We start from the raw sequence: 13,622 nt of genomic DNA, 5'->3' as shown, positions 1-13,622 counted from the left end.
CCAGTAGAGCTTGAGAAGAATTTCTTGATTTCTGCTGATACCGTTGGAAGGGTCTCCATGCTCCATGGTTTTCTGTTTTTCTTTTGAGATCTTATTTATTTATTTGAGAGAGAGAATGAACAGTGGGGAGGAGGAGAGGGAGAGGGAGAAGCAGACTCCCTGAGGAGCAGGGAGCCCAACTCTGGGCTCGATCCCAGGACCCAGAGATCACGTCCTGAGCCGAAGGCAGACGCTTAACCGACTGAGCCACCCGGGCACCCCTGGTTCCATTTTTCTAGGGGAAGTACTCTTTCCCTCCTGGGAGGGTCTGAAGGCAGAATCTCCCTCCTTGCCCTCAAGAATGACAGCGTCTTTAGTTCAGCCACTCCCTTGTTAACGTCTCAACTCTCCCCAGAGAAGTGTCTTTCAGTCTCCTTGCTCCCTAAGGAAAATAACCCATATTTTACCATCTTGGGTTATTCATGGGGTCCCATTGGGATCACCCAGCTCTGTCCTGCCCAGCCCCCACCCCCACTTCTCATTGTGACTTTGTTGTTTTTTTTTTTTTTTTAAGATTTTATTTATTTATTTGACAGAGAGAGACACAGCGAGAGAGGGAACACAAGCAGGGGGAGTGGGAGAGGGAGAAGCAGGCTTCCCGCTGAGCAGGGAGCCCGAAGTGGGGCTCGATCCCAGGACCCTGGGACCATGACCTGAGCCGAAGGCAGACGCTTAACGACTGAGACACCCAGGCGCCCCCTCATTGTGACTTTGATTTGCTCTCCTTCAGAGGAGTGTTATGGCCTGGAGAAGCAGCCACATCCTCAACTGCACCACCCTTGCTCCCTGAGTGGACTCCTCATCTGCTATATTATCTGACATAACACCTAGGTGACAACTTGATTCAGAGACTTGTTTTCTTTGATACCACTGTCTTCATGAAGCTGTTTCAACCCTGGAACATCATGATAATTCTAATGTGGTCGGAGATCCCCCAACAATGATGCTCTTTAATGTCAGAAATAGATCAAACTTCCCTGTCTCACACCCAAGACTACAACTAAACCCTATCAGTAAAACTCAGTCAATTTTTGTGGAGCGAACCAATGAATGAGTCCTTGACTACCCCTCCCTAATCCTTTCCCCTTCCTGAATAGGTATATGAGTCAATTAATCGAGAGAAAAGCAAAGACCCAAATCAGGATTAACCGGATGGAGATTGAGGAATCTCATCAAGTATTGTTTTCCATTTGGAAGTCAGTGGTTGAAAGGGGTGGGGGAGAAGTGATAAGAAAGGTGTATAAAAGCCTCAGGCACCAAAGAAGAGATGCAGAGCCCTCCATCCCTGGAGACACCCACCTGGGTTCTCCACCGGGTCTGAGGCCTAAGGACCTGGCCATCTGCGTCAGAGCTGGTAAGTTGCCGTCCCAGCAAAGGACATTCCCATCTGAACTAGGGCAGCCAGTCCTGCGTGGTGACATGAAGCCGAGGATGGCACAAAGTTTTCCTTTTTCTTTCTTAGATGAACAGATTTAAGGCTTTGGTTTTGCCTAAATCCCAAACATTTTTATCTTGTGCTTTGGTTCATGTCATTCTTAATGCCTTAACCAGGCAGACTTTTTTTTTATGAAAAATATCTCACCGTTTCACTGTGAATTGTACAAGACTGATGAATCACGGATCTGTACTTCTGAAACAAATAATGCAATATATGTTAAGGAAAAAAAAAGAAGAAGATAGCAGGAGGGGAAGAATGAAGGGGAGTAAGTCGGAGGGGGAGACGAACCATGAGAGACGATGGACTCTGAAAAACAAACTGAGGGTTCTAGAGGGGAGGGGGGTGGGGGGATGGGTTAGCCTGGTGATGGGTATTAAAGAGGGCACGTTCTGCGTGGAGCACTGGGTGTTATGCACAAACAATGAATCATGGAACACTACCTCAAAAACTAATGATGTAATGTATGGTGATTAACATAACAATAAAAAATTATTTAAAAAAAGAAATAAAAAGAATCTATTAAGGGGCATGAAATAAAATTTGAGTTAAGTGTAAAAGCATCGTTTTGTTTGAACAAGAAGTCTGCATTTTGTAAAAAATAATAAATCTCACCGTTTGGAATTTTATTTTTTGATCTTTTAAATAGTTTGTGCCCTTAGATTATCACTCATATACTTCATGGCTTTGTGATTTTACTAGTTTTTGCTTTTTTAACTAAAAGCTTAAAAACATCCCATATGATATTTTTGAAGAGCAGAGACTTTGTTCTGACTGCGAACTATTACTTCCCCTGAACTCCTTCCCAAAATGATAATGCTAATATAGTGCATGAAAATGTACATTTCAGTATTTTCCATTGCTGCTCCCAAATTCTATATAATACTGTTTCATGGTTTTTAGAATTTCTCTTTTAAGTGAGGGGGTGCCTGGGTGGTTCAGTCGGTTAAGCGTCTGCCTTCAGCTTAGGTCATGATCTCAGGGTCCTGGGATCGAGTCCTGTGCGGGGCTCTCCACTCACTGGGGAGTATGCTTGTCCCTCATCCTCTGCCCGCCCCCCAAAATAAATAAATCCTTTAAATAAATAAAATAAAAAATTTTAAAGTGAAAATGAATAGCACCCATTTTAGAGGTATCGCCTTAATGTTTCCCAGTCGGGTTAACAGTGGGAACTGAGGATGCGTTAGGCCACACGACACTCCCATTCCTGTTTTTAGGGCCTAGAGTGATGGTCTAAAAGATTCCCCCCCAAAAAATGGGGGTCAGCTCTCAGGCTTCTGAGTACCCACTTCCCAGTGACACTGGAATCAAGCCAAGTAGTGGGTGGAACCACATGGGCTGGTTGCTGCATTTCCTTCTCCTGGGTGCTTGTGAGACGCTCTGTCCTGATGCTGGCAGGGGCAGAGTGATGGCTCCATGGCCACAGAGCCCAGAGTGGAACTGGGGTAAGCTGAGGCTCTTCTACCATTTCCAGAGCAGTGACTCTGGCCCTGAGTTGGTTCCTCTGAAGGATGGGGAGGAGACGGGCATGCCCAGGCTTGGCCTGAGAAGGATGTCTTGTTCCCTTGACATTTCCACAGGATTCCTTTCAGAGCAGATTCAGGATGAGCATCGAGGCCCCACCCAGACTCCTGGAACTGGCGGGAAAGAGCCTGCTCAAGGACAAGGCCTTGGCCATTGCTGCTCTGGAGTATCTGCCCTCAGAGCTCTTCCCGCCACTGTTCATGGTGGCCTTTGCTGGGAGATACAAGAAGACCCTGAAGGCGATGGTGTGTGCCTGGCCCTTTGCCCACCTCCCTCCGGGGGGCCTGATGCAGACACCTCACCAGGCGATCTCACAAGCAGCGATCAGTGGGCTTGGCGTCTTGCTTGCCCAGAAGGTTCGCCCCAGGTAAGGCTCATCCACGTAGCCTGGGAAGGTCCTGGGTGTCCTGGAAGAAGCAGCTGGGGTCACAGAAAGTAGATGGTCAGTTGGTGGATGAGAGGCTTCTGATGATGGCAATGAAGGCGCTCAGAGGCCTTGGCCATTGCTGAGCTCACTGTGGGAGATGCCTTCTGGAGGTGCAGGGTTGCTTAAGATGCAGGAGCGCCTGAGAGAACATGCCCCCCACCTCCCCATGATACTTCCAGGTACTAGAAGTGGAGATAAGGGGAGATGGACGGGAAAAGAAAATAGAGAAAAGTAAGGCGGGGAAGAAGGCGAGGGAGCAGCCGATGTCTTCTCACAGGTAGGAAGTCTAACCACTGCCTAAATTGAGACTCATGGTCTCATCCACACTGACCTTAAAAGCATCTCGGCCAAGCTCCTGTTTTCCCCACAGGAGGTGGAAACTGCAGGTGCTGGATTTACGGAATACTGGTCAGAACTTCTGGAGAGTGTGGTCTGGAGCCAGGGCCCATGTGTACCCACTGATGGGACCAGTGGCCAAGGACGGTGTAAGGATGAGGCAGCCCTTGGCTCCACTGGTCGCGTCCATAGACCTGTGCCTCAGGGGCAGGACCCAGGATGAATGCCTCACCTACCTCCTTAGGTGGGCCACACAGAGAAGTTCACTCCACCTGTGCTGTAAGAAGCTGAAGATTTTTACAATGGCCATCCAAAATATTAAGAAGGTCCTGGGGCGCCCGGGTGGCTCAGTCGTTGAGCGTCTGCCTTCGGCTCAGGTCATGATCTCAGGGTCCTGGGATCGAGCCCCGCATCGGGCTCCCTGCTCCTCAGGAAGCCTGCTTCTCCCTCTCCCACTCCCCCTGCTTGTGTACCCTCTCTCGCTGTGTCTCTCTCTGTCAAATAAATAAAATCTTTTAAAAATAAAAAAAAAATATTAAGAAGGTCCTGAATATGGTGCAGCTGGACAGTATCCTGGAGGTGGAAGTGAACTGCACTTGGAAGCTGTCCACCCTGGGAATGTTTGCTCCTTACCTGGGCCAGATGAGTAATGTGCGGAGACTCGTGTGCTCCCATATCCACGCGATGCCCTCCAAGGAGGAGAAGCAGCATGTCACCCGATTCACCTCTCAGTTCCTCCAGCTGCACCACCTACAGAAGCTCTCTATGGATTCTCCCTCCTTCCTGGAGGGCTGCCTGGATCAGATGCTCAGGTGAGAGGTGGCAACCCCAGGTGGTGTCACCGTGAATGCGAGACTGGGATGTCAGGTGCACTGTCTCACTTGCTGCTCTATCCTGAGTGTGGTATCTCACAACCATCCACATAAAGTTTCAGGGTTATGGAAAGAGACACCTTGCCAGGAAGCTACGCACTGGAGGGGGGCTCAGATATAGTGAGGGTGGGTTTGTGAATTCTTCCTTAGGAAGAGACGTCCACGTTTAGATGACTTAGGGAAATAGGAAAGGGAAGAGGGCATTCAAGAGGGGAATCCACAGCACACCTGAGCATCTCCAAAGAGAAGCCCTGCGCTTAGCAGCTTCATGAACATGCACGAGTCTGTAAAAGGTTTTGTGCTCCAGGTCCAGGAATGAACATGGGGAATGCGCAATTCTGGAGGTAAGGGAGTGGGAGAAGAAAGAATCGTGAAAAGTGGTAGAAGGTGTGCTGATGATGCGGGGATGTAAGTGAGCCCCCGCAGACTGGCACCCCCAGTTGAGGCTGGGGGATCTTGCTCAGGTTTGTTCTTTTGTCTCCCACTAGCCTCACCTGGCCAGAGATACAGGGGCCTAAGGCCCAAGCAATGGCCTGAAGGAAGCCTGAGTTGAGAGCCTTTATGGCCTTCTGTCCCAATATTAAGATTCAGCGACGCCCTCCCTTGATTGAGACCCTGTGTCAGACTGATCCTATTCTAGCGCATTCCGTTACCTTCATTCATTGCCATAACTTAAGTTAGAGTATGTTGTACTCTGCTTGACAGATGAGGAAAGGGAGCTTTAAAGATTTTGTGAGCCTGACTCAGTCACACAAGGGAAGGTGGAAGGCCCCAGCCTAAAATGAGGCTGGGATGCTGGGTACTGACCTTCCTTGTGATGGTCACAATGATATTGACCTTGGGCAAGTCAGTTGTCTCCCCTTTGAGGCCACCTGCACCCCGGTTCCCCAGGCCTAACTGCTTGGTTTCTCCCCAGGTGCCTGAAGACCCCTTTGGAGACCCTCTCCATAACGGAACTGTCAGCTCACAGAATCGGACTTGGCCCACCTCTCCTAGTGCCCAAACGTCAGCTAGCTGAAGACCTGGATCTGAGTGGCATCAGCCTGACCTCTTTCAGCCCTGAGCCCCTCCAGGTTCTGCTAGAGAAAGTGGCAGCCACCTTCCAGGACCTGGACTTAGATCTGTGTGGACTCACGGAAGCCCACCTCAGGGCCATCCTGCTAGCCCTGAGCCGCTGTCACCAGCTCTGGACCTTCAGTAGCCACGGGAACCTCCTCTCCATGGCCATTGTGGGGAGGTTCTGGGCCACACCGCCCGGGCTATACCATCTGCGCCTAGAGCTCTATCCTGCCCCTCTGGAGAGTTATGACCCTCAGGGAGCTCTCCACCTGGGGAAATTTGCCCAGGTTCGGGCTGAGCTGACAGAGATCCTGAGGGACTTAGGATTGCCCAGGACCATCTGGCTTAGCACCAGCCCCTGTCCTCACTATGGCAGCAAGATATTCTATGATTCAGAGCCCATTATGTGCCCCTGTCATATGTCTGCCTAGTTGGGTGCATTAACCAACAAGTGTCTTCTGGGAGTTTAGAAACTGAAATCTAGGACATAGCTGCATCGCTCAACGGGAACACAGACCCCCGGTTTCAGATATCTGTTCAGTGTGAATGGGAGAGGGAAGGTGACCCAGCAGGAGGGCAGGATGGCAGACAGAGAAGCCTTGACTCAGGGAGTTGCTGGGACCTTCATGGACATGTGTCCTATAGTCAGAAATGTGAATCTGAATTTCCGGAGGGGGTCTGAGCTTGAGACTCATGTGTGGGAGTTATCCCTGTGTGGACCCTTGTAAAGAAAGGGTAGCAAATGAAGAACCTCAGTGTAAACTCTCTGGTGCTTTCCGTGATCAATTAACTGGTTTTTCCAGGTTACACTTCAGGAAGCTCCTGTTACTGATGGAGAAGAGCCGTACTGAGTTGTCCATGATCAGAAACTAACTGCTGTGGTGGGATTTGGCCCCAGGAATTCACAGCATGTTAAAGATTTCCTCCAGTTTTTTATTCTCTTCCGTGGGCACCTCTTGATTCCTTGTTTCAGGGGCTGTTCCATTGAGTTAATACAGCAACTGAAACATACTAAGTGGCCGATGAGCCATTGGAGACCCTCACTGCTGACCCAGATGCCATGACCCTGGACGTGAACCCTCCCCACCGTTCTCCAGGTGGACCCCAAGGCCTCAGTTCCCAGCCTTTGTGTTGAGAAAGGGCTTCTCAGCACAAAGCAGGGTCAATCCTGGAAGGAGTTGTTCACCCTGCAGATTAACTGGAGCTCCTGGGCCTCACCCACCCTCCTATCATGGGTGGGTGATCGTCCTTGAATTCAACCAGCCAATAGAGACATTCAGGTTCCTTTTAGCAAAAGTACTAATATCCTACAGGCATGGAAACTTAGTATTTCTACACCATATTAAAAAAATATCCCTGTGCTAGGTCGTGTCAATGAGAGACTGACTTTATTCTCCTAACACCTCTCTTCCCTCACCAGGAAAGACTAGAACGACAAATTTTGAAATCAGTGTATTAGGATGTGTAACAAAATATCTGTAGGTAAATGAATGACTTCCTTGTCTGGGGTAAGACAATGTCTTGGCTGGGTTTTCTGGACGAACCAATAGAATGTGTACTGACATATTAGAATGGGCTCATGTGGTCATGGCCGAAGTCCCACTCTCTTGTCTTCTGTGAGCTGGAGAACCAGCAAAGCTGGTGGTATAACTCAGTCCAAGGCTGAAGGCCTGAAAACCAGGGGAGCGGATCGTGTAACTCTTAGTCTGAAACCAAAGACCTGAGAACTGGGGGACCCCTGGTGTAAGCCCCAGAGTTTGAAGGCTTAGAAGTCAGGAGCTCCAGTGTTCATGGGCAAGAAGAGAATTTGCCCTTCTTTCCCCTTTTTGTTCCATTCTGATCCCCAAGGAGTTGAACGATGCCAGGAATCTCTAACCTCAGTCTACTGATTCAAATGCTAATCTCTTCCAGAAACACCCTTACAGACATACCCAGGATTGATGTTTTACCAGCTACCTGGGCATCTTTTAGTCAAGGTGACACACAAAAAAAGCATCACAGTGACTCAAACAAAGGCACCCAAATGAAGGCTCCCTGCTGAGGATTCAGGGGCTGGTGTTGGTGGTGGGAGGTCCGTAGGCAAGAGCCTCTGTTTCCCTCTGAAAGGAGTTTTCCCTGTATAATGATGCACACCCACCCACCTTATCCAATTCTTGTAGGATCCAATGAGATGATGCAGGTGGAGGGGTTGGCATACAGTAAGAGCTCAATAAATGAGTCTTTCCCTTCACTCCTCAAATAGAGAACAGGACACAGGGCATGCTATAGGACTCAGCTTTCATATGGGTCACCAATGAATCATGATTCACGCAGGCGGCTTCAGCGGCCGGCACAGGGAGAGGGAGGGCGTATAAAAGACTGGATTTCTCGCTCGAGACTTTCCAAGCCTCGGGACTTGTATGCCACCTGCTGGTAGATCCAGGTGATACAAGCTGGACTATACCGTTTACTACTTTAAGAAATCTGTCATGAAATGCTATTTGAGTCTAAATATTTGTTTTGTGATATATATAAATATCAAAGATATAAATTGCTTTTAAAGACTGTAAAAAGAAATTTGGTGTTTTTAAAGAACGCATGCAGATATATCAAAAAAGCATTTAACTTCCTTTGGTGCCTGTAAACAAATGAGACTTTATTTTTTTTAATTTAATTTTATTATGTTAGATTGTTAGTCACCACACAATACATCATCAGTTTTTGATGTAGTGATCCATGATTCATTGTTTTCGTATAACACCCAGGGCTCCGTGCATTACGTGCCCTACAAATGAGACTTTAAAACTGAGTTTTAAAAAAATCAATGAACAGGGTGCCTGGGTGACTCAGTTGGTTGAGCGTCTGCCTTTGGCTCAGGTCTTGATCCCGGAGTCCAGGGATCGAGCCCCACATCGGGCTCCCTGCTGAGCGGGGAGTCTGCTTCTCCCTCGGGCCCTCTCCCCTCTCATGCTCTCTCTCTTTCAAATAAATAAAATCTTTTTTTTTAAAGATTTTATTTATTTATTTCAGAGAGAGAGAGAATGAGAGACAGAAAGCACGAGGGGGAAGGGGGTCAGAGGGAGAAGCAGACTCCCTGCCGAGCAGGGAGCCCCATGTGGGACTCGATCCCGGGACTCCAGGATCATGACCTGAGCCGAAGGCAGTCGCTTAACCAACTGAGCCACCCAGGCGCCCTCAAATAAATAAAATCTTTAAAAAAAAAATAAAAATCAATGAACAAGAATTGTTTCCTCTATAAAAATAAATAAATACATTTAGAATCATAAAATTTTAGAGCTGGAAGGTTACAGTTAAATTTTTAAAAGGAGACTTTATCTTTTTAGAGCAGTTTTAGGTTCACAGTAAAGTTGAATAGAAAGTAGTTTCCATCTAACTCCTACCCTCCCCCGCCCCCCACAAGGTGCAGCCTCCCCACCAGAGTGGTACACATATCTTGGTTGCTTACAGATTTTGGCAATTATGACTAAAGCTGCTCTAAGCATCTGAATGTAGGTTTGGGTGTGGACGTAAGTTTTCACCTCATTTGGATAGATGGCAAGGAGCAAGATTGCTGGATCATATGATAAGGATATGTATTAAATTATTTTTTTCCTTTGACAACCTTACCTGTTAGAGATTGCCCTATAAAGGGCAGGGGCTGTGTCTCTGTCACCCTGTGGTCCCAAGCAGAGCACAGAGCCTGGCATGTGGTTGTAAATGCTTATAAACTGCATGGTGCCTGGAAATCTTTATTATCAGTTTATAGCTAAATGTTATTTTCCACTAAAATGCAAATTTAGGGAAAGCCAACATTAGCAGACTACCAATAATATAACTAAGTTGGATATGGAAGGAATAGCAGGTGGGATTCTGCGGTCACTATATTTGTACAGGTAAATGGTACATGAGGGCGAACTTCCCTTGTTTTCCATACTTTGTATGGTTTTGCCCAAGTAATACAACATTCTCAATGTAAACCATTCCGTGAATGCAGACAGAACAGACGTCTCCCCGAACTTTCCCTTCATCTCAGACCCCTTTCCAGAGGGTTCAGTTTTGCGTACCTTCTTCCAGACTTTTCTGTCTTTTTATATATTTATATGTGCATATATAAATGTCCGGTCTCCCCTTTCCTTATAGAAATAGTGTCTTGGTGTGATTTTGATCATCTTCCTTTTTCTCACTTAAGTATATGGGTCTTAAAGTTTTGCTCTTCTTGTTATCTGGCGTATGATTCCATAAAATGATTGGTCCATAGTTTAACCCCTTGCCTGTTTATGTAAATTTAGTTTGTCCCCCCCCGGCCCCCCCTTCTTTTGCTATTACCAACCACATAGCAATAAAAATCCTTGCACACAGCACAAAGCTTCTCTCTGGCTTCTCAAGGTTTTCCCCCTGCGTTTAGCCCCATCTTTCCTGAACCACTTATTTCAACATCTCGGCTGGATTATTCTCATCAATTGATGAACAGGCTCTCCACTATTTTTCACTTTAAAAAAAGAAGAAAAGAAGAGCCTCCCTTGCCTTCCCATCCTCCCCCAGCTCTTGTTTCTTTTCTTTTCCTTTGTAACAAAACTTCTCTAAAGAGTCCTCGGCACTCCCTATGTCTGCCTTCATATTTCATAGATGCACATTGTAATTTTTATTATGAAACATTCCAAATACATGGGAAAGTATAATGAGTAATATACAAAAGACATGGGTACCCACACCCAGCTTTACACTCGCAATATTCACATTTTGCCATGTTTGCTTTAGATTTTTTAAGCCTATTACAACTTGATATGTCACAGATGACTCTCCCTGGGGAGCTCTCCCCCATCATCCCTAAATCCCTGTCTCTCCTTCCTTCCTAGAGCTAATCACTAGCTTAACTTTGTTGTATGTTATTACCATGCATGTTTTAATAACATTTTTATACATATGTATCCATGAATAAGGGATATTATTTCAGCTGTTGGTAAGATTTACATAAATGTCATACTTTATCTTTCTTTAACGTGTTTTTGGGGGGCTGAGATTTTGGTTTTGAGATTTATCAATATGTATTCATGTAGATTTTAAAACCAAGTATATTGTGCTATGACTTAATGATAGGAAACTATATACATTTAAAGTCTACAGTTTGCTAAGTTTTGAGAAATATGTACATCTGTGGAACCAGCACCACAATAAAAGTATATTTCCCTCACCCCCAAAAGTTCCGGCCGCTCTTTGCTGTCCCTGACCCCCGCCCTCAACCCGCTAACAACTGATCTGTGAGATTTTTCATGTAGTTGTTGTGGGGTGTTTTTTTTTTTCACTATAGGGATGCATTTTCCAGAATGTATTATAAGTTGAATCATAATGCTGCCTTGTCTTCTGTGTCTAGCTTCTTTGAGCATCATCCTTTGAGGACCATTATCCTGTGTGTATTAGTGATTCTTTCCTCTTTATTACTGTATAGTGTCCATTGTATGGACATACCACACGTTTATCTACTCACATCTTGGTGGACGTTTGTGTTGTTTCCGGTTTGTGGCTGTTATGGAAAAAGCTGCTGCATAAATTATATACAATTCTTTGTGTGAACATACTTCATTTCTCTTGGGTAAATACCTAGAAGGAAGGGCAGGTTTGAACAATGAGCTTATGCTTATCTTTATAAGAAATTACATTTCCCTGGTAACTAAAGATGTTGAGCACCTTTTCGTGTGCTTACTTGGCATTCGTGTGTCTTCTTTTGTGAAGTGTCTATTCAAATGTTTTGCCCAATTCTTTTGGTTTTATTATTATTGAGTTATAAGAATTTTTTAATATATTCCCAACACAAGTCCTTGTTAGATATCTGTATTGTGGATATTTCTTCCTGTCTGTACCTTGTCTTTATTTTTTCAGTGGTATCCTCAGAAGATCAAAAATATTTAATTTTAATAAAGTTGGATTTATCGATTTTCTCTTTTATCATTTGTGCTTTTGTGCCTTATTTGAAAAATCTTTGTTCACTCCAAGGTTGCAAAGATTTTATGCTGTTTTCTTCTAGAAGTTTTATAATTTTAGCTTTTACATGTAGATCTATGATCTATTTCAGGTTAATTTTTATGTATGGTGTGGGATAAACTTTGATTTTTTTTTTGTCCCCATGTGGATATCCAGTTGTTCTCAGACCACTTTTTTTTTTTTAAGATTTTTTTATTTATTTGTCAGAGAGAGAGCGAGAGCACAAGCAGGGGGAGGGGCAGGCAGAGGGAGAAGCAGACTCCCCCACGGAGCAGGGAGTCTGATGCGGGACTCGATCCCAGGACCCTCGGATCATGACCTGAGCCGAAGGCGGACACTTAACCAACTGAGCCACCCAGGTGCCCTCAGGCCACTTGTTATAAAGACTTTTCTGTCCCCACTGAGTCACTTTGGCACCTTATCAAACTGACCATATATATGCAGTCTACTTACAGATTTTCTGTGGTGTTCCATTAATCTGCATGCTGGCATGATTACTGTATCTTTATAGTAAGTCTTGAAATCAGGTAGACTGAGTCTTCCAAAATGCTCTTTTATAAAATTGCTTTGGCTATACAACGTCATTTGCATGTCTATATACATTTTAGAATAAGCTTCTCAACTTCTACCAAAAAGCCTAATGGAAGTTTTATTAGGATCCCATTGAATTTATAGATTTGGGGAGAATTGACATCTTAACAGTATTGAGTCTTTTAATGCATGATTATTGTGTGTCTCTCCATTTATTTAGGTATTCTTTCATTTTTTAAAAAAGATTTTACTTATTTGACAGAGAGACAGAAAGAGAGAGAGAGAGAGAGCCAAGTAGGCAGAGCAGCAGGCAGAGGGAGAGGGAGAAGCAGGCTCCCCCTGAGCAGGGAGTCCAATGCGGGGCTGGATCCCAGGACCCTGGGATCATGACCTGAGCCCAAGGCAGACGCTTAACTGACAGAACGATCCAGGTGCCCCAAGTATTCCTTCATTTCTTTCAGCACTGTGTTATAGTTTTCAGTGCACAGTTCTCAAATATATTTTATTAAATTTACCTTTAAGTATTTCTTGCTTTTAGATGCTTTTGCAAATGGAATTTCTATTTCAATTTCCAATTGTTTGTTGCTAGTAGGTAGCATAGAGATACAATCGACTTTTATATGTTGACCATGTATCCTATGACTTTGCTAAATTTACTTAGTTCTAGAAGTTTTGCTTTGGATTCCGTAAGCTTTTCTATATAAATGTTCATGTTGTTTGCAAATAAAGACCATTACTTCTTTCTTTTTACTTTGTATGACTTTTCTTTCATTTCATTTCATTGCCTTGTTGCAGTGGCTAGGACCTCCAGAACAATGTTGAATAAAAAATGTGAGTGTACACATCCTTCTTTGTGTCTGATCTAAGGAGAAAGCATTCAGTCTTTCATGATTAAGAATGAATTTGGCTTAAAAAAAAAAGAATAAATTTGGCTATACATTTTTTCTGAGAATGGCCTTTATCCTACTGAAGAATTATCTTTTATTGCTATTTTAATAAGAGTTTAAAAAAATCATGAATGCATAATTGAATTTTGCAAATGATTTTCTTGCACTTAATGAGATGATCATATGGGATCTTTTTGCTTTTGTTCCATTGATATGATTGAATGATTTTCTTTTCTTTTTTTTGTTTTGTTTTGTTTTTTAATTTTTATTGTTATGTTAATCACCATACATTACATCATTAGTTTTTGATGTAGTGTTCCATGATTCATTGTTTGTGCATAACACCCAGTGCCCCACGCAGAACGTGCCCTCTTTAATACCCATCACCAGGCTAACCCATCCCCCCACCCCCCTCCCCTCTAGAACCCTCAGTTTGTTTTTCAGAGTCCATCGTCTCTCATGGTTCGTCTCCCCCTCTGACTTACTCCCCTTCATTCTTCCCCTCCTGCTATCTCCTTCTTTTTCTTTTTTCTTAACATATGTTGCATTATTTG

General features: G+C 44.6%; 1 pseudogene; it reads left to right on the top strand.

Annotated features, from left to right (window-relative positions):
- Nucleotides 1-3,057: 3,057 nt before the first annotated feature.
- LOC112811689 (PRAME family member 12-like) lies at nucleotides 3,058-6,123 on the top strand (annotated as a pseudogene).
- Nucleotides 6,124-13,622: the final 7,499 nt, after the last annotated feature.

The sequence above is a fragment of the Callorhinus ursinus genome, unplaced genomic scaffold, assembly GCF_003265705.2.
Source record: "Callorhinus ursinus isolate GAN/ISIS: 27379988/994484 unplaced genomic scaffold, GSC_fseal_2.0 scaffold18, whole genome shotgun sequence".
NCBI lineage: Eukaryota > Metazoa > Chordata > Mammalia > Carnivora > Otariidae > Callorhinus > Callorhinus ursinus.
Note: the sequence above shows the minus strand (reverse complement) of the source record. Positions and strands in the feature narration are given on the sequence as shown.